This window comes from Cydia amplana, chromosome 1 (assembly GCF_948474715.1).
Source record: "Cydia amplana chromosome 1, ilCydAmpl1.1, whole genome shotgun sequence".
NCBI lineage: Eukaryota > Metazoa > Arthropoda > Insecta > Lepidoptera > Tortricidae > Cydia > Cydia amplana.
Genome location: NC_086069.1, coordinates 17,929,707 through 17,953,713, shown reverse-complemented (window position 1 = coordinate 17,953,713; position 24,007 = coordinate 17,929,707). Strand labels below are relative to the sequence as shown.

At 36.0% G+C, this 24,007-nt stretch overlaps 1 long non-coding RNA gene across 1 annotated transcript; it reads left to right on the top strand.

The window, feature by feature from the left end:
* The first annotated feature begins 776 nt into the window (after nt 1-776).
* On the top strand, nt 777-23,922 carry LOC134649534 (uncharacterized). Its single transcript, XR_010096967.1, has 3 exons — nt 777-914; nt 22,114-22,567; nt 23,533-23,922. It is a non-coding gene; the product is annotated as an uncharacterized LOC134649534 (long non-coding RNA).
* Nucleotides 23,923-24,007: the final 85 nt, after the last annotated feature.

The following is a 24,007-nucleotide window of genomic DNA, read 5'->3' as shown; positions in this document are numbered from 1 at the left end:
ACGGAAATATCTCTATTATTACACTTTAATTCTATGGACAGGGTTGTGCAAGCTTGTTTACAAATCATAACGTCTAAAAATACGATGTATTATTTATAGATATTGCGTTAGTTCGGAACTATGCTCCTTATTTAAAAAAATCTTGCAAGTTAAATTTAGGTAACTTGCCGGTTGTGATTGTGTTGGAATTAATCGTACCAAACAAAGTTTAGAAAAAGTGAAATAAGTAGTATGGGCGTTTTTTTGTTGTCCCCTACACTTTTTTTTCAAATTTGGGATTTTTTATGTTATTTCTACTCAGAATCACGAGCTCTTTCTATCCTAATAGGAGAAAAAAAGTGTCCTAATGTTTTTATTCCCATTACGTCACCATTTTTCATAGACTTTGTATGGCGGTCGCGGAATGGAGAGATCGAAAAATGTATGGAAATTTTGGGACACTTTTTTTTTCTCCTATTAGGATAGAAAGAGCTCGTGATTCTGAGTAGAAATAACATAAAAAGTCCCAAATTTGAAAAAAAAGGGGACAACAAAAAAAACGCCCATATACGGTGCAATCAAGGCTGGTCTGAAGAAGAGTTACAAGAACTGTAATGAAACAACCCAACGCAACCCCAAGGTTTCGGTTTGGAAATGTATTAAAAAAAATATTGTGCATGTACAAACTACTACTACCTATCGAATTTTCTGAAAATGCACCGTGTTTATTGTAAGCACACTGTTGTCCCCGTGTTTGTAGGTGGAAGCCGGTAGGGGTCGGGCGGGGACGGGGCACGGGGCAGTCTGCCGCCCGACGCCGGTCGGCGCACACCGCACGCCGCCCGTGCCGCCCGTGCCGCCCGCGCTCAAAACTTCGTGAAGTGACACCGGCATGTATCGGATTACGCAAGTGTGCTGGATATAAAAATATAAAGGTAATTTTTTTTAAAGGGTTGATGTGTGAAAAAAAATTCTGTCAAAAACATAGCAATTATGCACCAAATAATTGAACTAGATGTCTATTAGACATCACCAAGATACGACAACGATATATGTTTAAGATCTTGCCTGTCAAATTTGACATTTGTGCGATTCTGGAGATACTCTTGAACGATTTCCACAAGATAATATTACGATATTTTAACGTAAAAGTGACATTTGTTGCCCGAATTGAGCTGCAAAAGAGAACTAGTTGAAATCTAAACTACAACGTATCTATATAGTACATATCGTATCGTTATCTAGTCTAGAACGGATCTTGTTTTCCGAATACCGCGGTTGGACTTTCCTAACAAATCAGAAAAAAACAAGCCTTAACCTTATTGTTAAGAGCAGCCAATTACTACGTAGTGTCCAATAAGGCAATAACTATAGCATTCACCCTAACACTCTACGTCTCGATATCGGTATAGGTACATATTATTAGGTACAATCTTAATTTCGCAAAAAATTAAAGCGAGGCAAGCTATTAAACCTCGCAGGTAGAGTAAGGTAGCCGTAATAGTAGGTTCAATTTAATTACCTGCCTTCTGCCTGCCTTTAAAACAAATAAATGATCTTATGTACCTAGATGTATGGAGGTCAGCAGAAATTATTGTTTGAAGTCGAAACGGACATTCAGATAGGTATGTACTGACTAAGTAGGTACTAACTAAATTATGAACTTCCCTGTTTATTTTGAGAATGTTTAATACATAAAAAGCCTTCCTAACGTAATTTCAGCGTATATCTTTCACAAGCTGTGAGGTCTTTCTTATAAACGGTAGGCACATAATACGCAACTTTCAGATGTCAATTTATGGTACTACATCAGTAATTAAGTAGTACAGGAAGAGTATCCCACTATTACCTATTATTAATGTGAACGTTTAGTCACGCAAAAATAGCTAAACAGATTGGGATGAAATGTAGTTCCTACATAGTAAGAGTGGTAGTTAGCTTAATTTAACCTAGATTAACAAACGGGGTACCTTTTATGCGGCTTTTTTATGGTTGTGTTTTTACGAACTCCACTCGGACAAAAACGCGTGTAATTGCTAGTTAATACGAAGTTACAATCTACGCATACATTACGAGTACTTACCCGAAAGATCTATTCTAAAGCTGAGCATTATTGCAATCAATCCATTCAAATCAAGTCAGTTCACAAACCCCACTATTATAGCTAATTATATCATTACATCAAGTCATAAAATAAATGATGGAGGTGATATCACGAGGCTCTGAAAAGGTCAGCGACACATTACTGGCCCTCTAGTCACTCCGGCCAGGGGGGAATATGACCACTTATAATCATTACACAGGTCGTTTAGGGAGGGCCTTTTGTTAAAAGATTGCCCGTGAGGAAACATTATGGTAAAATGAAAGAAAAAATATCTATTTTGCTTCCATTTCATCATACTGTTTAAAGGCCTTGTGGAATAATTTATTTTAGGGGCAGGTTGTGAGAGAATTAAGAGACGTAGCATAAAAATTGCAGGACGTTTGTTGTGCCGAACACGCAAATGTTGGATTTTCGTGTCATGTCATGACAACGTAACATATCATCAAGACAACGTAAATCCACTTACATAGGCCCGTTTGAGGGTATTTAATTATACATATTTGTTACGCTACAAATGTGACATGCGTTGTCACGTTTTTCGCATCCAAAGTAACAATCATGAGACAGTAGGAGTATTCTAATTGTAATAACAGGTAACGAATCTGATCTGGGTTTATTTATGGATATGATCTGTTAGTGTCAAAATTGATGTTACGTCTGGTTGAATACGCATCCAGGCCCTCCAGGTCGGTTCTACGTGACGAAGATATAATATATTAAAATTATAAGTGTCACACAAAAGTACAGTCATGTCATATTGAGAATCAATTAACTTTGATGTTGCAACATCGCTCTGAAAAAAGCTGTAAAAGTTTATTGGAGACTGAGGTACATATACAAGTTGATGATTTGCGTCATGTTTGACTCGAATGGAATGCTATTAAAGCACGAAAGAATTCTAGATTGCTCTGTGATTTCACAACTTTCCTATAAAATTTGAGGCGTATACATACTACATATGTTTTTTCCTTGCAGCTAGTTACTTTATTTATGTTCGTAAATGACATTATAAAGTAATTATTGGCGTAGTGTAGTCTGTTTATTTCTTATAGTGTTACAAGATCCGTTAATGATATTTGATAACAATAAAAAAGACAGCCAAGAACGTGTCGGGTTCTGTGTAGTTGATCGTCCGTCTCAATAGGCATAGGTACAACATAAGTAGGTAGTAAGTTGTAAATGGGACTTTTCGTAGGAATTATGAGGGCATTTTTCTGAGTAGAAATAATATAAAAATTCACAATTATAACACAAAAAAAATTGGTACAACTTTAAATAGAATGCCCATGGACGTAACAAACAAAAGGGAGTATCTTCGCAGCACTTACCTACGTCTTTTTACTCAAACAACAACAAAGAAACTTGTTTGTCTTACAACAAATAAACTTAAAAGTTACTTACCCTATAATGTTCATAATACTTTCCATTGAAAGTAAAAAAAAACATTTTATTCTAGAACTCACGGTTTAAATGTGAGATGAAGAATTTTTTTTGGACTAACGAAGCGATTATATCCAATAACATTTACTTTATCAAAAGAAAAGGCCAATTTTTGAAAGACCTTTAACGGATCACACAGGATACCTTATCGTACGAACAAAACTAAAATTTGCGACTATTTGAGCAACCTTGTCGAAGGGATTATCTTCTTATTAATCATCATACTACGAGTCCATCATACTACCATCATCATACTCTCACTCTCTCTCTCTCTCTCTCTCTCTCTCTCTCTCTCTTGTACTCGTAGTATCATTATACTACGAGTACAAGTCCCACGAAAATTTCATCATACGAAAAATAAATCACCATCCTCGTATCAATCATCTCATTGCATTTGAACCGAGGAGTAATTATTTTTTTGAGCCATTCTGAAAATACCTTTCTAAACTGTCATCATTGCCACTCGGAAAAAGTGAAGTTATTTATATGTTTATTTCATTATTTCAGAGTATATTATATAGACCCTGGTATATTAATTTTATTTGCGTTATGCATCTTAAGATGATAATTTTAATATCGGCACTTACCAAGGTTGGCCTCTTTTTAGGGTTCCGTAGCCAAATGGCAAAAAACGGAACCCTTATAGATTCGTCATGTCTGTCTGTCTGTCTGTCCGTCTGTCTGTCCGTCCGTATGTCACAGCCACTTTTCTCCGAAACTATAAGAACTATACTGTTGAAACTTGGTAAGTAGATGTATTCTGTAAACCGCATTAAGATTTTCACACAAAAATAGAAAAAAAACAATAAATTTTTGGGGTTCCCCAAACTTCGAACTGAAACTCAAAAAATTTTTTTTCATCAAACCCATACGTGTGGGGTATCTATGGATAGGTCTTCAAAAATGATATTGAGGTTTTTAATATCATTTTTTTTAAAACTGAATAGTTTGCGCGAGAGACACTTCCAAAGTGGTAAAATGTGTGTCCCCCCCCCCCTGTAACTTCTAAAATAAGTGAATGATAAAACTAAAAAAAATATATGATGTACATTACCATGTAAACTTCCACCGAAAATTGGTTTGAACGAGATCTAGTAAGTAGTTTTTTTTTTATACGTCATAAATGGCCTAAATACGGAACCCTTCATGGGCGAGTGCGACTCGCACTTGGCCGCTTTTTTACAGTTTTTTGTAGAGCGGATCCGCTTTACGGCGTACGGCAGATTATGTCTTTCAGCTTCCTGAATGTCTCTCTGATATAAACTTTATTTTTTTACAATTTTAGTTGATTTTAGTAGATGTAGGCAGGAAACATTTCATACTGTGGAATATTGCATAAAACAGAATAGTGCATTTATTATGGAAAACAAGGACATTAAAATACAGTCATATTACCAAAATAATTATGGGAAAAACATATTTAATTAAGGCTATTAAGTATTGAATATTATCGGTATGCACTTCTGAAGATTCTCTAAAAACATTCACTGCCTATTTCAAATATGCCGCAAGCATAAGGGATAATGTTTTATAGGATTTTCAATGCTTTCACCTACTGCCGTATTCGAACTGCAAGATATTTACAAGAGACGACACGTACTAGATCTATTCTAGATACGTTATAGTTTAGATTTCAACTAGTTCTCTTTTGCAGCGCAATTCGGGCAACCAATGTCACATTTACGATAGATCGTGTTAGATATCTATTAGATGTGAATTAGATCTCTAAGTAATATCTTTTGGAAATTGTTCAAGAGTATTTCCAGAATCGCGGAAATGTCAAATTTGACAGGTTAGATCTTAAACATATCGTTATCGTATCTTGGCGATGTCTAAAAGATATTTAATAGATGTCTATTACAAAATCCGAATCGGGTCCATAATCTTTTAGGACAGTAAAATATAATAAAGTCATTTGAAAGGGCCTACGAGTATTTCGCGGCTATTATAATAAACGACTATTAGCCCGAGCCGTGTTGTTATAATATTAATAACGGTGTGGGAGTAGGACAATGGAACCGGCAGGCTATGTAGATATTTATCCACTAAGCTCTTGACTTGGTTCCCAAGGGTGGTGGATGATAGCATTGATAGTGCTCAACGGCAGGCTTTGCAGGTCAATACTCGCATAGAAATTTAACGTATTGCTGAAACTAGAATTAGTAGTTTTGTTTCACTCACTCCTGCGCTTCTAACAGCTAAACCAAACGAGACTCATTGATATTGATTGAATTGGAATTAGATATGCAAACTGAATTCAGACCAGCTATCATGGTCGCATTTTTATCACCTGTCATGCTATGTGTCACTTTCGAACTTACATATTTGTAAGAACGTGACAGCCATGGTGACAAATGATAAAGAGCCGGCCATCTTAGCCCTACAGGCCTCGCTTTGTGTCAGATTATTGAGTTAAATGCGTCCCTAAAGTATATCACATTTCATTTTCGTCTAAGTTTGAGATTTAATGGAGGTACGTACAGCAAGCTGCTAAAGTAAAATAAAATATACTCACTTTATTGTCCTGTTTGAAAATTAAGATTCCTTTATTCTATTTCATTTCCAATTTGAAGTGCTCGTCAAGGTTCATAACAAGAACCTCACTTTAGCATTGGGGTGTAATAATTAAAAACATTATGACCTAGAATAAATAAATATTTCAATGTATTTTAATGTAGGTACCTAGTACCTAATATAGGTAATAAATAAATGCATTAAGTAATTAAAATAAGCAATAACTTAATTCAATTTGTCTATCTAGCATTGGCGATTGACTTTTCCACTTATTGCGTGTAATGTATCACATGCATATTTAAATAATACCCTTAGTCTACGAAGACCCTCGTAAACCCTAAATTTTCTCTTGGGCCCGGTAGTTTGCCTTGTTCATCTGTAGGAAGAATATGTATTACGCATATAGATTAGCTTATCCGCGTGTTATGCAAACGTGGTTTGCATTACGAGTGTAACATTAAATAATACTATAACAATAATACTGTTATTACAAGCATTACTATTGCTTTGTAATCTGTAAAACTTATTTTCTCCTGTTGCATACCAGGAAGAACGAGAACACAAAAATATCGTGATTAAATAAGAAAAATAAAATAAAACATCTAGTATACCTACTTACGCAAATATTAATACATATATAGATTATAACCATGCATTTTCACTTATTTAAAATCAAACATAATCACCACTAGGGCTTGCAATTCGAATATTCGAATATTCGAATTTGTCGAATATTCGACCTGTTTTGATATTCGAATATTCGGCCGCTCAGGTTTCGAATATTCGAATATTTTTTATTACTATAAAAAATCCTTTTCATCCGCTGTAGTTACAGTTTCTGTGTGTTTTCCGGGTATATAAAGTGAATGAGGAACGGTAGGTACCCAAACACGAAGGAAATAATAGTTTTACTGTATTCCTCTCGATAGACTTCGTGAATACAGTGAAACCTAACTCAATTTCAAAGAAGACGAAATCAAAAAGGATGTTATTTTTACGGTGCATAAGTTTTAAGTTAAAGAGTCATTCTGTTTATTAAGTACAAGCGTACGTTAAGCGAACTTTTGAAGTCTAAACCTTGCCGCTTATCGCAATTCTCAAATTTGATCATACACCAAACCTGCCCAACTAGGTAATCTAACAATGCACCTTTAGCTGACGAATAATCCACCCAGTAGTCAACTAACTTTTTCCCTTAAATATTCCAATATTATATAATTAGCCGACCATTAATTAGGAATAAAAACTTGCCAAAACAAATAAAGTCAATAAAAATTCAGAATACAATGGAATTAAAGGCCTTTTTACAGGCCTCTGAGTGACTACAAGTTAATTTAAATCGGAAAATAATTACCTACTAAAAATATATCTTACATACCTAAGTGTTTAGATGGTTAAAGTTATATTATTTCACGCAACGACGCATTTATAATAAAAGTTTTATCTAGAAACATTGAATAAGTAGGTACGTCTAATTTTGGCGTTTTACTTGTTTTTATACATGTGGGCATCTCATAGTAGGATGATAAAATCTAGTCAATTAAGTGGATTTCTGCAAAATATCATTAGTTTTAGCAATATGTGAAAAAAGCTTTTGAATAAAACGATAATAAACCGATTTCTCGTCCCTTTTCTTATTTTTTAGAATATTCGAATAATTATTCGAATATTTGAATATGTCGTGAGAAAAAGTCGAATATTCGAATATCTGAAAGTTTCGAATATTTGCAATCCCTAATCACCACTCGAGTTATCCGGGCGCTTACCTAATGGATTCCCTCGAGCATCGACCCCACTATTCAAAGCTTTTCCTGCAGCTCGCCTGACTAAATCCTTTCTTCTAAACTTCCGCAAATCTCGGGTTTTGTTAAAAGTTGTTTCACTTTTTTACGAGTTGAGCTAAGTTTTTAACTTTGACGGGTAGTTTGACAATTCTTTCACTTTCATATTTGCAATGGGTGACGTTCCCTATCTGGATTTAGCAAATCAAAAGGTAATGTTTGTTTATAATTAGATAGCTATGAAGTAGATTTCATTTGATTAGTTATTATCCTATATTTGATTAACATTATTGTAAATTGTAATTAACATTACCTACCGAAGAACTATATTTGCCTAGTAAATTTACGGTCGTATGCGAAGCTCTAGCTAGAGTCTAGATTATGGTCAGCGGCTAACAAAGCTGAATTAATTAACTTGTTAACACAACCCGCATCTCAAATTCGTGTCTAGTGCTGAATGTGTGGCAATGGCGCTGACGCTACACTAGTTATCAATTAATTAATTAAATAAATTAATATTATTAATATGTTATGACACTTATGACAAACACTACTATCCAAATGCACCATAACTGAATGACGTCATTTAGATGTTATTCGTAGGGCTATGATGGCCGGCTCTTTATCATTTGTCACCAAGGCTGTCACGTTCTAACAAATATGTAAGTGCGAAAGTGACGCATAGCATGACACGTGATAAAAATACGAGCATGATAGCTGATCTGATGTCAATGTACGATCGCATTGGCTTGTCAGTCATGTGATATATTTTTTAGTATTATTTTAATATCCAAATGAAATAGATCATAGCATAAGTAAAATTGATTCACAAGAAAACCTATCAGCGTTTAACAGATTGACCACAAACCACAGTCAAAAGGCACTGAGTCGCCCAAATGTTAATGCTACGGGAGGGATAAAATAGGTACTTATTCAACAGAACTGAGTGCCAACCAACTTTTGTGTACCCACCGAGGCTTGCCTAGCCCCTTGCTGATAGAATTCAATTCCAGCTATTTACTTTTGCGTCTATCCGCTAATCTTTTCCAATGCGATATGATATTACTTGAGGTGTGGCTGACTTTATTTACGGATGGCATATTAAAATAAACACCCAACAATTCTGGGGCCTCTATTTTATAATTTTATATATTATGGGTAGCTTTATTATTGATTGCAATCTCGTACTCTTCCTTACTTATAAGTTGTAAGTAAGTAGGTGCTTAACTCAACTATATAATATATAAATTAATTAGTACTTATTGTTCAAGTGAGTAGGTACTATTACCAAAAAAAAAATTAATTTCTTTTTTTAAAGGCACTGTTACAGCAATACTGCTGCGGCGTTAACGCGGAAGCTGTGACTGTCAATATCTTTGAGAAAATGAGTGACGGATATAGGACATTTTTATGCACTAGTAATGCAGCTGTCGTCCGAATGTCACTTGAAACTAAATGTATATAATCATTCTACGATATAAATATTATATTCTACCTTATAACAAACGCGCAGCGTTAAATAAAGTCCGATAAAACTGTGTTTGTTAGAAGTGTTAGAACTGAAGCAATATTAATTAAAAGACCGTGAGCCCATTTCTGCCCCAGAAACGTCACTTGATAACAGATCAGCTGTAGGTAATTGTAGCAGATTTAGTTCAAGAAATTAAATTCTGAATTGGGCTCCTAGTGTAGATTATCCAACAATTTAAAGTGCTCCATTTCAGATTGCGTGACCATAAATAGTAAAGGAATACAGTGCAAGTCTTACGAGTTGAGGCCAATGACTTTGAAATCGATTATATGTTCGGGGTGCACTGGAGGAACACGTAAGAGAGGTCGGTGTGTTCTTGATTATATTTTTTTTTTTGTAAGTATTAACCTTTTAACCGCCAGCAATTTTTGATCGAGCGTGCTCGTGTCGCCACCGGCAGTAATTGTACCACGCAGAGTAAGGTTGGCATAGTTACGGGAGTTATAAATGTGCTGTAAAAACCAAATCAGATCTTTGTCTTATTTATCAGACTGTGGCGAAATGAGCTGGATATGTAATGTCTTATATATCAGACTCTAGCGGTTAAAGGGTTAAATATAATTTTTTGATTCGGCCCGATTTTAACGATTATAGTTTTGTGTCAAAAGCATATTTCCAATGTTTAAATTCCAACGGAATCCCATTCAAATTCAGGAGGTAATTTAAATTCACTAAATTTATCAAGTACACGAGTAAGCCTATACGTTTTCAGTATATCACAACGTACTAAATTTTAGGCAGTCCATAGATACTGTTGCCAAGCTTCTACAATAGCAGTAAATTGGCTGTCAGTAAAATAAAATTGGGACAACAAAGCTCGGTGCATCGCGACGTCTCCGCCAGGCGACCGTAACGGCGTCTTTAGCTATATCAGCGAATAAACTGTGTCTACCTCCGTGGCCGACTATCGAAAATTTATTACAGACCTTTGTTGAAATTATATTGATTTTGGGTGGGAGAGATACCTAATTACTATTATTTTATAACGAATTCACTTCCTATATTTATTCATTTACTCAATGATAGATTTACAAGTAAGTAACTACTAATTCATTTACGAAATAGGGAATTTATAAATTAATACGAAATAGGGAAGTTTTTCACGAATTTGTAAAAAATCTAAACAGCTATGATGTCTATTCAAGTATTCACCCCTGATTACTTCGGCCTTAATGAATAACACATGTGCCATAATTTGAGAAAACCGCTTGTTTAGTGTGTTCTTGTCATGTCTGCATTTTAAAGGTGTGTTTGCGGTGTATATTGTAAATTTACCCTTATAACAATAATTATGTTTTAACCTTTTACCGTAGGAAAGACATCAAGCAACGACGGCACCGCCGGTTGCGGTAAACAATGGGCGTGTTCAGAACATCGAACTGGGACACCTAATTTTTTTTACTAGTACTTTCACAATTATAATTTAAATCCTAAACAACATTATTGCAGAGTCTGGGGGCACGGCAGTGCCCCCGCCAAGTCGAGCGCGAAGCAAACACTGCCGTACCATCCTTTACTGGAACCATTTCGCCGCATTTTCAGGCCCCTATTTGAGAACCTCTGGATAAGACCAGAACGCAGAAATTTTCGTCATCCAGCCCTAGTAGCACGGTCGCATTTTTATCATTTATCACCATGCCTGTCACGTTCTAACAAGTAGGTAAGTGCGAAAGTGACGGGCATAGTGATAGTGGATAAAAATGGATCCGTGCTGAGCCCGCTGTAAGCTATAATCACATACTTCAAATCCAAAATTTCAAGTCTGTAGGTCATTTAGTTCCGAAGTTAAGCGAAAGCAAAGTTTCGCATTTATGACACTCACTCACTCACTCATGATCATCAGAATGGAACTAGTACTTCCCATAAACTCAGAGAGCTGAAATTTGGTACAGAGTTAGGGTTTAATGGCCACATAACGGGAAAACCTAAAAATATTGCAATATCAGTCACGTTTTAAAGATCTAAGAACTGCATAAGTAAGTTTGTAATCCCATATATATATATGATATTACAAAGTTACTGTTGCAGTTCTTACAAATAGCAGGTATAGTAAAGGTACACTACGATGTACGATGTGAGTATGAATGAAGATATGTTTAGTTATGATATGTGTATACATAGTATGGGTATGAGTACCCGAAAAGAAGGACTGCCTACAAAAAGAGATGAGATCCCATCAAAAACATTTCATGTAAAAAGGTGCAAGTCTCGCAACGCTTTTACTACAAAAAAGTTTTGAGATGTAATGTGAAACCAAGTCGGTTATTTTAATCAGTGCCAGGGGGTGTTAAAACCGTATCAATAAGATATCTTTAATTTGTAATACATATAATGACTTGGCAATCGCACATAATGCTTTACTCGTACCGTACTCGTAAATATGTGTATTGCTCAAACTACAATTAGCGCTAGCGTTATGTTCAATTAGAATTATTTTTAATATTTGACGATGATCCTTTTGTCATTATGCAGCCGTGCGATGGCCAAATCATTATACGTATTACAAATTAAAGATATCTTATTGATACGGTTTTAACACCCCCTGGCACTGATTAAAATAACCGACTTGGTTTCACATTACATCTCAAAACTTTTTTGTAGTAAAAACGTTGCGAGACTTGCACCTTTTTACATGTAATGTTTTTGATGGGATATTATTTATTATACAAAGAAAACTTCTACTCACTGTAATTTCATAATATTAAAATTTCTAGCACCAAAAACTATATACTAGACATAGATACAATACAACATACCTATATCTATGTCGGTAACTTCAATGTTCATGTAAAATATTATGTTACTTCAAAATGTCGTTTTAAAATTAGAGCGTTCGATTGTATGGCGGCGGCTGGATTCGTGTGACTTAAGAGTCCTTAGTCCTACAAGCGAGCGTTTTTTGCAATCTGTTACCTTTTTCATTCAAGATTACGACGTAACTATTAGTATTCATTCAAAAACTGATAACGTACTTAAATAATCATTTCTTAAACTAGCAAGTAAGACCGTTCAAGTTGACATTTTCTCTTTTTAAACCTAAAATAAATGAGTTTTCTTGGGAGGCTTTTTCAAAATTTGCAGTGAGAACTGTCGTTTCGGTTCTCAATTTTGCAGTAAACAAGAATCATTTGATACAGAAATGATTACAATTCAATTCACCATATCTTTTACGAGCGGCTAAGACTATTGAAAATCAAAGATTCATTAAAAAAAATGGATATTTAACCTTCCGAACTTTCTTCATTTTTTGGGTGAAAACAGGGTTACATTATATTTTTTTATCGCAAATTGTACTATTATTTTGCCCTAAAAATAATATTATAGCAAACTATAACTATACGTTAACCCATAAAAAAATAATCATAACTATAGGACCTACCTTGCCGTAAATTTATATTATTTTAAAACACGTATAAATCACGCTGCACCGACGCCGCGCGCTCATTCTCCGCCGAGGCGGCTTAGGGGACGGACCTGTGCTCGATCGTCAGGCGTTCGGTGACTATGGTGCGTTCGTAAACAGCCAGAGAGTTCCGAGAAGTGCTGTATACAGCGACTAGAAAATCTTGATACAAATAAGTACATTTTTTACACCATATTTAATTTCAACAACAGACTCTCGCTAGGTGATAGGTTTTCAGTGTTACTTGAATACTGGTTAGGTTTTGCATTATTATTATACCCGGACGACCTGGATAATGTCCAGGTTCTCATGATGGAGTCAGGAGTTGGTCACCGAACTCCTAATCTACTCATCATAACTCCATCGTGTTTGGGCTCAATAGATTTGCCTCGACGAGCACCTTCGTTCTAGATATGGTCCATGTTCTCATGATGGAGTCAGGAGTTGGTCACCAGAACTCCTAATCTACATATTATCACTCCATCGTGTTTGGGCTCATTAGATTTGCCCTGACGAGCACTATATATCTTGAGGAGGTCCAGGGTCTCATGATGGAGTCAGGAGTCGGTCACCAGAACTCCTAATCTACTCATCATAACTCCATCGTATTTAGGATTATTAGATTTGTCCTGACGAGCACCATCTATCTAGATGAGGTCCAGGGTCTCATGATGGAGTCAGGAGTTGGTCACCAGAACTCCTAATCTACTTATCATAACTCCATCGTGTTTGGGCGCATTCGATTTGCCTTGACGAGCACCATCTATCTAGATGAGGTCCAGGTTCTCATAATGGAGTCAGGAGTTGGTCACCAGAACTCCTTATCTACTCATCATAACTATATCGTGTTTGGGCTCAATAGCTTTGCCCTGACGAGTACCATCGATCTAGATGAGGTCCAGGGCACAGGGCTATATTATAGTTCTTACGAACAGATACTTATCTTTCAAGAAAACTCAAATGCCTACCGTTTTAATACCTACACAAAAATACAATGGAATGACCTTCAACGCACCGCTCCCCGCACCGCGCGCACCGGCACAAAGCTAGGGTTGCCGACGCTTAGAAATTATTTTACAAATAAGTACCTACCTACTTACCTAAACTATAGATTGTATGAAAGATACCTACCTACTTACCTAAGGTACAAATATAAGTTTTATTAATTGTAAAATAACTATGAGCAAGATAAGTTGCAATAAGTAATTAATAATTATAATATTCCTTTTATCATTATTAATTACTTATAAATTAATTTTATTATTCTCTTTATTTATCTTTTGTCTTAAGTTAGGGTTTTTCCTTATTTTATTATTTATTATGATGAGTGACTGCGAAATATTTTAAAAGGTCATATCTCCCTACAGTAACCGTAGTGTTTACGCCGTTTTATAAACCGCGTAAACACTACGCGGTTTATAAAACGGCGTACTACGTAGCTTGCGACTATCGTAAAAAAAATTGATATAAGTACTTATATTGAGAACGTCTAATAGTTACTTTTCCTATCAATCGGTAGAGCAAACACGGATTTTTTTATTAGTTTTTTTTTGTTTCTGCATCCATCCACAATTCCACACTACAACATGTGTTATTTGTTCGTGAAGAAGACATTTATTTCGCATACATTTTGGCATATTCGAGCGCCGGCGACCAACTAGCTTGATTTTCTACCGTGAACGGGAAGAGATTCGTAGGTATAAATCCGTGCTCGCGCGGAGAGTTCCATAGGCCTGAGCGCCTACCGCGAACCACGTTCGACGTGTTGCCTCTCTGTCGCACTTGTAAATTCGTACGTAAGTGTGACAGGGAGGTAACACGTCGAACGTGGTTCGCGGTAGGCCCTCTCTCCAGGGTATCTTAATGGAGTGGAGCGAAGATGGCATAATATAAATAATCGGATTTCGGTATTGACCCCGACGAGGCCATCAAACAAAAAAAAATGTGGAATGTAGTCAACGGTATCATGGTTTTAAATAAAAACAATGACTGGTTTTAACAGATAGGGCCAGTTGCATATCACAAATAAAGAAACATGTTTATTTGCAGTATGGACGGGCCCCGACTTTCCCCTAAAAACAGAAATAGTACAAAAAGACGACAATTTGTGGGCAGCAAAAATGTAAACAAAACTCATGGTTTGTCATGGTTTGTAAAAAAAAACAACGGGTTGCACTCCGGGAGTGCCGGCAGAAGTGAAAACTCAATGACTAGTGCAAAATGTCTGCAGCACTATGTATAATTGATGTTAATGCCATCTAGCGTTATTTCGTCGCATTACTTGAAACCCCTAAGCACATCACTGTTGGTACTCGAGTTATATTAATACCGGTTAGAGGGAAACTCACTAGATGGCATTTAAATCAATAAAGAAAAACTCAATAACATTGTAACAGTTTTTTGATCAGGTCACGTGTCCGTCTTACGGTCACGTGATCTGTCGCGAGTTTAACATTTTTTCCCCACCTCAAAAAGTGCACAGCGCCGCTAAAGAAGTTTGAAAATACAACACTACTACAATGACGAATATTAGTAGTAAGGTTTATTCGGGTAATTCCGAAAATCATTGTAAAATCACTCATATTCCGTTGTAGTAAGAGTCAGCTTTCGGAATTATCCGCCACTATTCGTTCATTCGGAAATACCCGAATACACCTTATTCATAAGAAGAGTGATTGTCACAATAATTCCATGCCAGAGGTAAATATTGTTATTATTTACTCGCCTCTGGTTATATATTATCCCAACACATACACTCTATTGACTACTACCATGCTTATAAAATAAAATAAAGAGTGCCAATATAACGCTAAAAATAATGTTACTTTGCAATTAAATTGAAAAGTATCAATATTATTCTCGCCTGCGTTGAAACGCGCTTAACTTTGCCGGCGCTCGCGTACCGAGCGCCAACGCCATCTATCGAGTGTTATTTCGTGAAATCGGTGAACGCTCTAAGGAATAAGGCCTCTTAATTTTTATTTCAAATTAAAAAATATATTTTCTATGGCAAACACAACGTTAAGCCCTCTTAATAACGTGTCCAATATACATATTGTAGGTATATTGGTTAAGAACTACAGGACAATTAGCTTCATGAAATGAACAATAACCCAGTACTTTGTCAAACGTCTCCCCGTGAAACCAATCTCATTCAATTTCCATTAGACGGCGTCCACCAGTTTTTTTTTCTACAGCATGTTTTCAATTTGTCACTCCCGATTTCGCAAGTGCAACGATGTACATACTGTGCCTGGAGCACACGTCCACTCGTCCATTGATAAATATTCGAATGCACAGAACTGAAAATGGTTTGCGCGCAGGTTTGAGTACTTTCAATGCCTTGTGAATTAGATTGGTACGAGTATTAATAATAATAATAGAATCGAATCAGCTATATATCCACGAAGTCAAGACCGGCATGGCAGGGATAAGTATGTTTGACGTGATCCTATTGTCTGAGCCCAATACTCGTATTACTGAAACATTAATGGCCCAAATGCCCCAAATGCTTTCCGTATGGAGGTAAACGTACCTATATGTATATATAATTTTATAGCAGTCGGTCTTATGTTTGTTTCTGACGGTGAAATTGCGTAAATTATGTCATAGTGTGTAGTCAACAATGCAAGACTTAGGGCTGGTTGCATCAAACCGTCAGTAATAGTAATCGAAGTGAAGATCTTAATATGTTTAAGTACTTGAGGTAGATACACCTATCATCAAATATGTAGAGGCACATTGGAACATTTGACCATGGTACATTCCTCACAGAAGTTTTATAGGCAGTCGGCCATAATCTTTTTTTAGAAAGTTTACGCTACAAAATTACAATATGTACCATGAGAATAAAAAGATTTAGGGAACAATACCCTCTTTATTGCAAATGTTTGTAAGCTCCCATGATAGCCGTGATGTATATGATCCCTCGCAGTGCATTAAGTAGATTTATTATACGCAGCACTATAAGAGCAAAGGTGAGCGGAACAATATTCTAGTGACGATAACGTATTTCGGGTATAACTTTTGCTATGAGAGCAGTGCATAGTTTTTAAACAATATCGACGACCAGTCTGGCCTAGTGGGTAGTGACACTGCCTGTGAAGCCGCGGTCCTGGGTTCGAATCCCAGTAAGGGCATTTATTTGTGTGACGAGCACAGATATTTGTTCCTGAGTCATGGTTGTTTTCTATGTATTTAAGTATTTGTATATTATATATATCGTTGTCTGAGTACCCACAACACAAGCTTTCTTGAGCTTACCGTGGGACTTAGTCAATTTGTGTAATAATGTCCTATAATATTTATTTATTTATTTATTTATTTATTAATATAATGACTTTAATGACGCTGAGATTATGTTGAACGTATAATTAGAATAAATATTATGCTAACTCAGAAGTTCTTTAAAAATAAAGAACGTAGTATGACATAATATAATATAATAATATGTATGAAAAAGCGGTATAGTTCGATTTTTTAAGACGTCTGAATAGTAGACATCTAAGGAACATTCGGATAGCTATCATTAGAAAAATCCAACTATGCTGAACAAATTAATTTGTTAAAGCGAGAAGCTTTACATAAAAGGCTTTGATCTTCTGCATAGAGATCAGGTCAGAGCGTTGGTAGTGGTAAGGTGTGATTTTCGATTTCAATCCCGCCCATGCAAATTGTTTTACGAAACATATTGATATTCAGCGGTCGCTTTTTCGTGAAGGAAAACGTCGTGAGGAAACCGGACTAATCCTTATAATGCCTAGTTCCCTCTTTAGATCGAAAGTCAGTTGGCATTATTGGGATTTGGTTGCTGTCCAACCCCCAGTTTCCAAAGTAAGCTGTGTGCCGTATTTTATTTCGATACAAGAATTAAAACGTCAATCATATTAGAATCAAAGTGTCATTAAAATCTCAAACACAATTCTACCTAAGTGAAACACTTCATTATAAAATTCACATAAATAATAAAATTACTTAGATGTAAAATTACTTATGTACACAATTTTTTTTTCCAATATTATTAAAAGGAGACACCGTTTTAAATTTTGGCATTGTCAGGCAGTTTACATAGTTTTTGACCATGCAGCAATGCAGCAACGTGTCTGCTATACCTATTGTTTTTGTTTTGCAATTTTTATACAGACCTTATAGCCTAAAACTCAATCTACTAACATAGATTTGTGTGAAAGAGCCTCGCCCGGCCTTGCGAGTGTTGTATCCATTTCTATTCGATATTGTCGGTGCGGAAATAACAAGGAAAACATTTCTTATGTACAACGTCTTTTTCCGTAGATAAGAGGCATTTTGCTGCTCGGCCTATTGAGAGATAAGGACATTTAGGTATCACGTATTGATTGGCACAGTTAGACTTATGTAATAGGTACCTACTTTACTTTAGATGCAAAAAAAAGCTACCAATTGATACATAGTTATTTGTTTTAAAAGGGGGCAACGTTGATTTTTAACCTCTCGTGCTAATATTCTAACCAGAGCAAAAGAAAGATTACAAAATTGAACCGAGAGCCTAGCGAGTGGTTGGAAAAGTAGAATGTTGAGTGTTGCGAGGGTTTCAAGACACAGGGTTTAAACAAACTTTGCTACCGAGTGAAACGCATTTTTTTTAGTATACACACGAGGGAAATACTAACTGGAAAACATTTCAAATCTGTATATGTATTTTAGAGTCTCACAAACCCCCTTCGATTGTATGGCAGCAGCTAGGTTCATGTGACTCTTAAGTACCTGGCTGATAATTTTAAGTACCTATCTTCAGGAGATACAATTCCTCTGGTACAAAGCGAAATAATAATGAAAGAATACGAACGCAACGAGGTGTATAAATTCTAAGGTGCTTAATATATTTTATGCCTAAATTTTTTCAGCGCTGAAGCGTCAAGTAAACAGTGTGTAAGTCTAATACGGGCAATAAATTAAACTAAATAGAATTTACCCGTCTAATCATTAATGAAGAAGTTTTTTTAAGTCCGTAATGATTTTTTTTTTCACATGTATCGAGCAGCAATGTACTGCAAACATAAAGAAAAAATATCTGGGAGACCGAGCTTTGCTCGGAAAACATATAAAAACTCAAAAATGCGCGTTTTCCTAGATATAAGACCTAGCTAGATCGATTTTTCGCCCCCGAAATGCCCCGTATACCAAATTTCATCGAAATCGTTAGAGCCGTTTCCGAGATCCCGAAAAAGATATATTCATATAAATAAATAAATAAGAATTGCTCGTTTAAAGGTATAAGATATAAATAAATAAATAAACAAGAATTGCTCGTTTAAAGGTATAAGATAAATAAATAAATATACAAGAATTGCTCGTTTAAAGGTATAAGCATAGAGAAATATAGTAAAATGTAGTATATTTTTCTATATGGTATAAGATAGATAAGATGACATGACATTACGAGATACGAGCTTTTTATTGTAACTGCCAACAAGCGTTGACAGTTACTTTAAAAAGCTCGTATTCCGTAACTTATCTGGTGTAATTATTTTGTATGGTTAAAATTTTCATTGTATTTCTAAACAAAATTTATCTCAATATACTTCTGAGGTCCTATGCTAACCACCGTTTAAATATTCGCCCATATTGGATTTACACACTGTATAATTAATTCCCAACAAGTTATAATATTCGGGATTTTCATCATGCAGTCACAGGCATTTTGCATGGAAACGCTTTGATGAAATATTTTTACGATACAAATTAAAAAGACCCTTTGACCGCGGGCTGCTGCCCGGCTGGGGCCGGGAGCCATAAATAGACCGGTTTACGCTAATAATAGTCCCCATAATTTTTTTTAATATTTGACTGAAAACATTTTAAATCACACTCTATCAAACTAGAAGAATTTAAAATCTTAAATTGAAATTGGCAATACTTGCAGTGCATTTTGTTCACTCCAATTTGCGTGCAAGATGCATTAATTGAGACTAATATCAGATCAATTGTTTATATGTACAAGGGTATTTAACATTCTTACCGTCGGTACGTCTACTAGTTTATTACATTATTTAATTTAAAAAAAACGAAGCCTCTCCGTTTTAGTTAAATATGCAAGAACTAAAAAGAGAGCCACTTTTTTATAGGGTGGTGTAGGTATTATATGTTATTTTTGTAACGTTGTCTTCAATAGGTATAGAACTATCCTCTGTTTCAATTCAGAGTACAGTAAGAATATAATTTTGGGGTACCTAATGCTAAAAATGTGTATTAATCACAAATTAAATTGAGATTCACCGAATCTATTCTAAGCGCTAACAAGTTCTTTATTTACCGCTACAATATTAAATCTGATCGTCAGCGCGGCGACATCGTCGTCTTCTTCAACCTAGCGTTTACACAGCCTAGCACCAGTGACCAGAGTCCGCTTTCCTACTCAATCTTCTCCACATAATATTTCAAGTAACAATCCAAAGCAACTATATTAGCGCTTGTGCAAATAAACGCTATGGTTTCATTCAATCAAAAGAACATTACATAATTTACATTAGACTATTAGGCAACAAAGTTATTACAATTTAACACAAGCCAGGAATTTCTGAATGAATATAATCCATAGTTTGTAAGAGAGACTAAGTAATGAACACGCTAGTGACGCTAGGTATACCAGGCGTCTCCTCCTTCTATTTGTGCTGAATTGTTTACACTAAGTCTAATTAAGAACGCTTGCGAACACACAGGTAGATTAGATCAACAGCTCGCAAATGAGTTTGTGTAACTATTCTTAAGCCTGTACGTACCTGTAATTTAATACACTTCTACAACACACCCTAAACTTATATTAGATTAGATTTAAAGCCCAACCCGTGTAAGGGAACTACACAAATCGTGTAGTTAATGACTGGGCTGATCGGGCAGCCGCCGGCGGGCAATTTATCAAGGCGTGTATAGACAAGTCTGGTGACTCATCAAAACCCAAAACAGGGCGGTTTTGGCCCAATTTTACTTAAATATTTATTACGTAAATAGTCATATTAGCCCTCCTCGTGGTGCTCCTTTTTCCGTAATCGATATTCAATAAGGTGACTCAAGTTATTTGGCATCGTTAAGCCGTGAAATTACAGTACCTAGCTGTGTAAGTATGTGTGTATTGATGGTGTATTGTGAATGTCATAGCCTGTTTACGACAAGCCTTCTGCCGCTGGTAGGAGTGGTGGTGGAACAACAATGATATAAATTACAATGGAATGGTTTCGGTAGGTACAGAAGCAAAAGTAACCAGGCCCTGCTTTGTTACTAATCTATTTACTTGATCCTAAACAACAAATATTCGCAAGCGTTTAAGATACTTATAATGGTGATCATTTATTGATTATTGCAATACAAAATTATAAATAGAAATACGAAGGTGCGATTTTGATTTTTCTGATCGAAATACTTAAATGGAACATAAGTTCAGTAAGATCGTGCTAATAGTGAGTGATTCGAAAAGTGAAGTCTTGAGCATTGCGAGAGTTTCAAGGATCCCTCAGATAATCAACATGTTTACGTTGACACTATTGAGCGCACTAACAATTTGCCTTCGGCAATTTGCAAACGTGAAAACGTTTGTGACGACGCCGTTTGTAAAATGCCGAATCTTACAATTTGCCTGCGACATAATGTGCAAAATGTTTGACATATCACCAATCGTTTACTTTATTGCTACAAAAACACGAAAAACCTGTCCAAATGAAAGGTTGAATAATAAATTATTTGGGTCGGGAACAAAAAGAACGAGCACCGAACCAATTTATTCGTTTTTGTAAACCGCGTGAAAGTCCTGTTTAGCGATACAATATTTTTCGCAGAGGATCCAACCTTGCAAATCATTTTAATGGATAATTAACCGGAGAAAGGGGAATTTTCCGGCCCTTTCCTAAATTCACGAGACATTTGAAGCTATTATTTAATTTTGTTACTTTGACGTAATTTAGCGTTGGTAGCCTAGCTATAAGGCGTACGACTCTTAAACCGAAGATCGCTGGTTCAAAACCCGGTTAATACTAATGAGTTTTTCGAAACTTATGAACAAAACATTATTTGATACTTATGTATTTGAAACTGACCACCCAATAAGGCCTAAATACCCTTCTGGGTTAGAAGTTCTGAAGGCAGTCAAGCTTGCCTAACCTGGGCAATGACTTAGGGTGGCTTGCACCATCCCACTAAGCCGGGGTTAAGCGATTAAACCGTTAACCCAGTGTCAAATAGTACTGGTAACCATGGTAACTCCAAGTTTCACGGGTTCTCCCCGGGTCAGCGGAATGATGCAAGTGACGCTTAGTCGTATTTTTTTTAGTCATTGACGCTTTGTGCAGCCCATATGCAGTATAAAACTCACAATTGCTCTTCATTGTTGCAGATTCCTGACCCGTAACATTGAGCACGCCGTTTAAAGCTTCATAAGACAATGTTGAAAAAATGTTTAAAGATGAAGAATACGTTACTCTAAATGACGAAAATGATTATCCAGTAAGAGAACACGCAGAATGCAACCTGGGAGTTCCGGACTAACGTGATGCAACTTGTAATGCTAAACTTCTTAATCATGTTCGACATAGTGTTCATATTCTTTCTGTTTCTAATTGCGGTTACTTGTGTGATGAACTACATGCCTGGGAAGAGCAAGAGGCAGGAGGTGATTGAGGAGGAGGTGGACGATGACGTCATCCCGCCGCCCCCGCTGTTCGATGACGACTGCCTGCCGTCGACCAGCCGCGACACTTACGTCGTCATTCCACCACCTTTGGACCACGTGGCTAATGCTAAAGACGGGTGTCCTATACACGTGGTGTAGTATAAGCACTGAATAATATGTAAGTGCCTAAATTCGCTTTTATGAGTAATTATAGTTACCAAATTCCTATGTACAGCAAGCTGCAAAAGCACATACCCACTTTATGTAAGAATTCAATTTATAAAGTGGGTGTGCGCTTTTGCAGCTACCCAGCTGCCTGCCGTATACCCATACGGCAAAGTTTTGGTGCGATGCAGTAACTACATATTATTATATTTATTACTATACCACTTATAGAAGTACTTAACTAGTAAACTGAAATAGATGTCATACTGGGTGCTTCCTGTAACAGGAGCAATGAATTAAGCTGTAGGCTGTACTCCTCAAACTGACCAACATTTGTTCAGCAACTTTTGAAAATAACTCATGTTTTGAATTTTATTACACTTTAAAGTTTATTCTAAGACGCAATGTATTGCTAATTTTGTTATGTTTAAAGCGTGACAAGCAACGTCAAACACACTGATGTCAGCATACATTGAAGGCAATATTTATTTTGTATGAAAAAGAGCAAGTCTAAAGGATTCATAATTTTTAAAAGTCGCTGAATAAATGTTGGTCAGTTTGAGGAGTACAGCCTTTAGTTTAATTTATTGCTCCTGTTACAGGAAGCACCCTGTATATTAAAGAAAAAGTGACGAAGTGGTATAGGCCGCAGTGGCAGTGGTAAACAGAAATCAACATATTTAATACAATAATTTGATTTGTTCTCAAAGTTGTGTACTTAACTAGTACTCTACCAGTACCCCAGTATCGGGTACTAATCGAAGTGATAGACCCAATATAGGTAAAAATATTAACTTCATACATACCTACATCGTTATCGAAATATTGCCCGATTCTCATACTCGTATTTGTGAGATCGAGTAAACTTCTCATATCGTACGTATCTAATAGTTTTCCCTCGTAACTATAGGGCCGGTATTATCAAGTTGTGTATGATTTGATTTGTAGATATTATAACTTATGTCTCGTCTTTTTCAGATCAACGTAGGAGTTTATTACGAAGAAGCCTTATGAGAATGTAGATGACAAAAACAAAATGTAGGCATTTTTTACCAAATCGTCATGTATAAGTAAAATTTCTTGTTACGTAAGACTAAAAGGTGGAATTTTTGGGACTCAAGAGAATGGTATGTACTAACAAATGACTCGGTTGTTCAATAGGTTTGTCGAAGCGCTACCAAGATATTTACAGATACGCTCTTTTGCGTTAAGTGCGATATTTAAGTACACACTTGTTATTTTGATTCGATATAAGTAGATACATTTACCGAGTAAGGAACCGATTGTATAGTTTTAACACATAACGCCTAATTGTTTGGTAATCTTTAAATTAGCAAACTGATCTCTATTGTGTTAGTTAATCCAACTTATTTCACAGTAGGAGCAATAAGTTTGTTACAAATCACAGTTGGTTTCTTTTGCTATCGTACCCAAGGTACTTTCAATGCAAAGT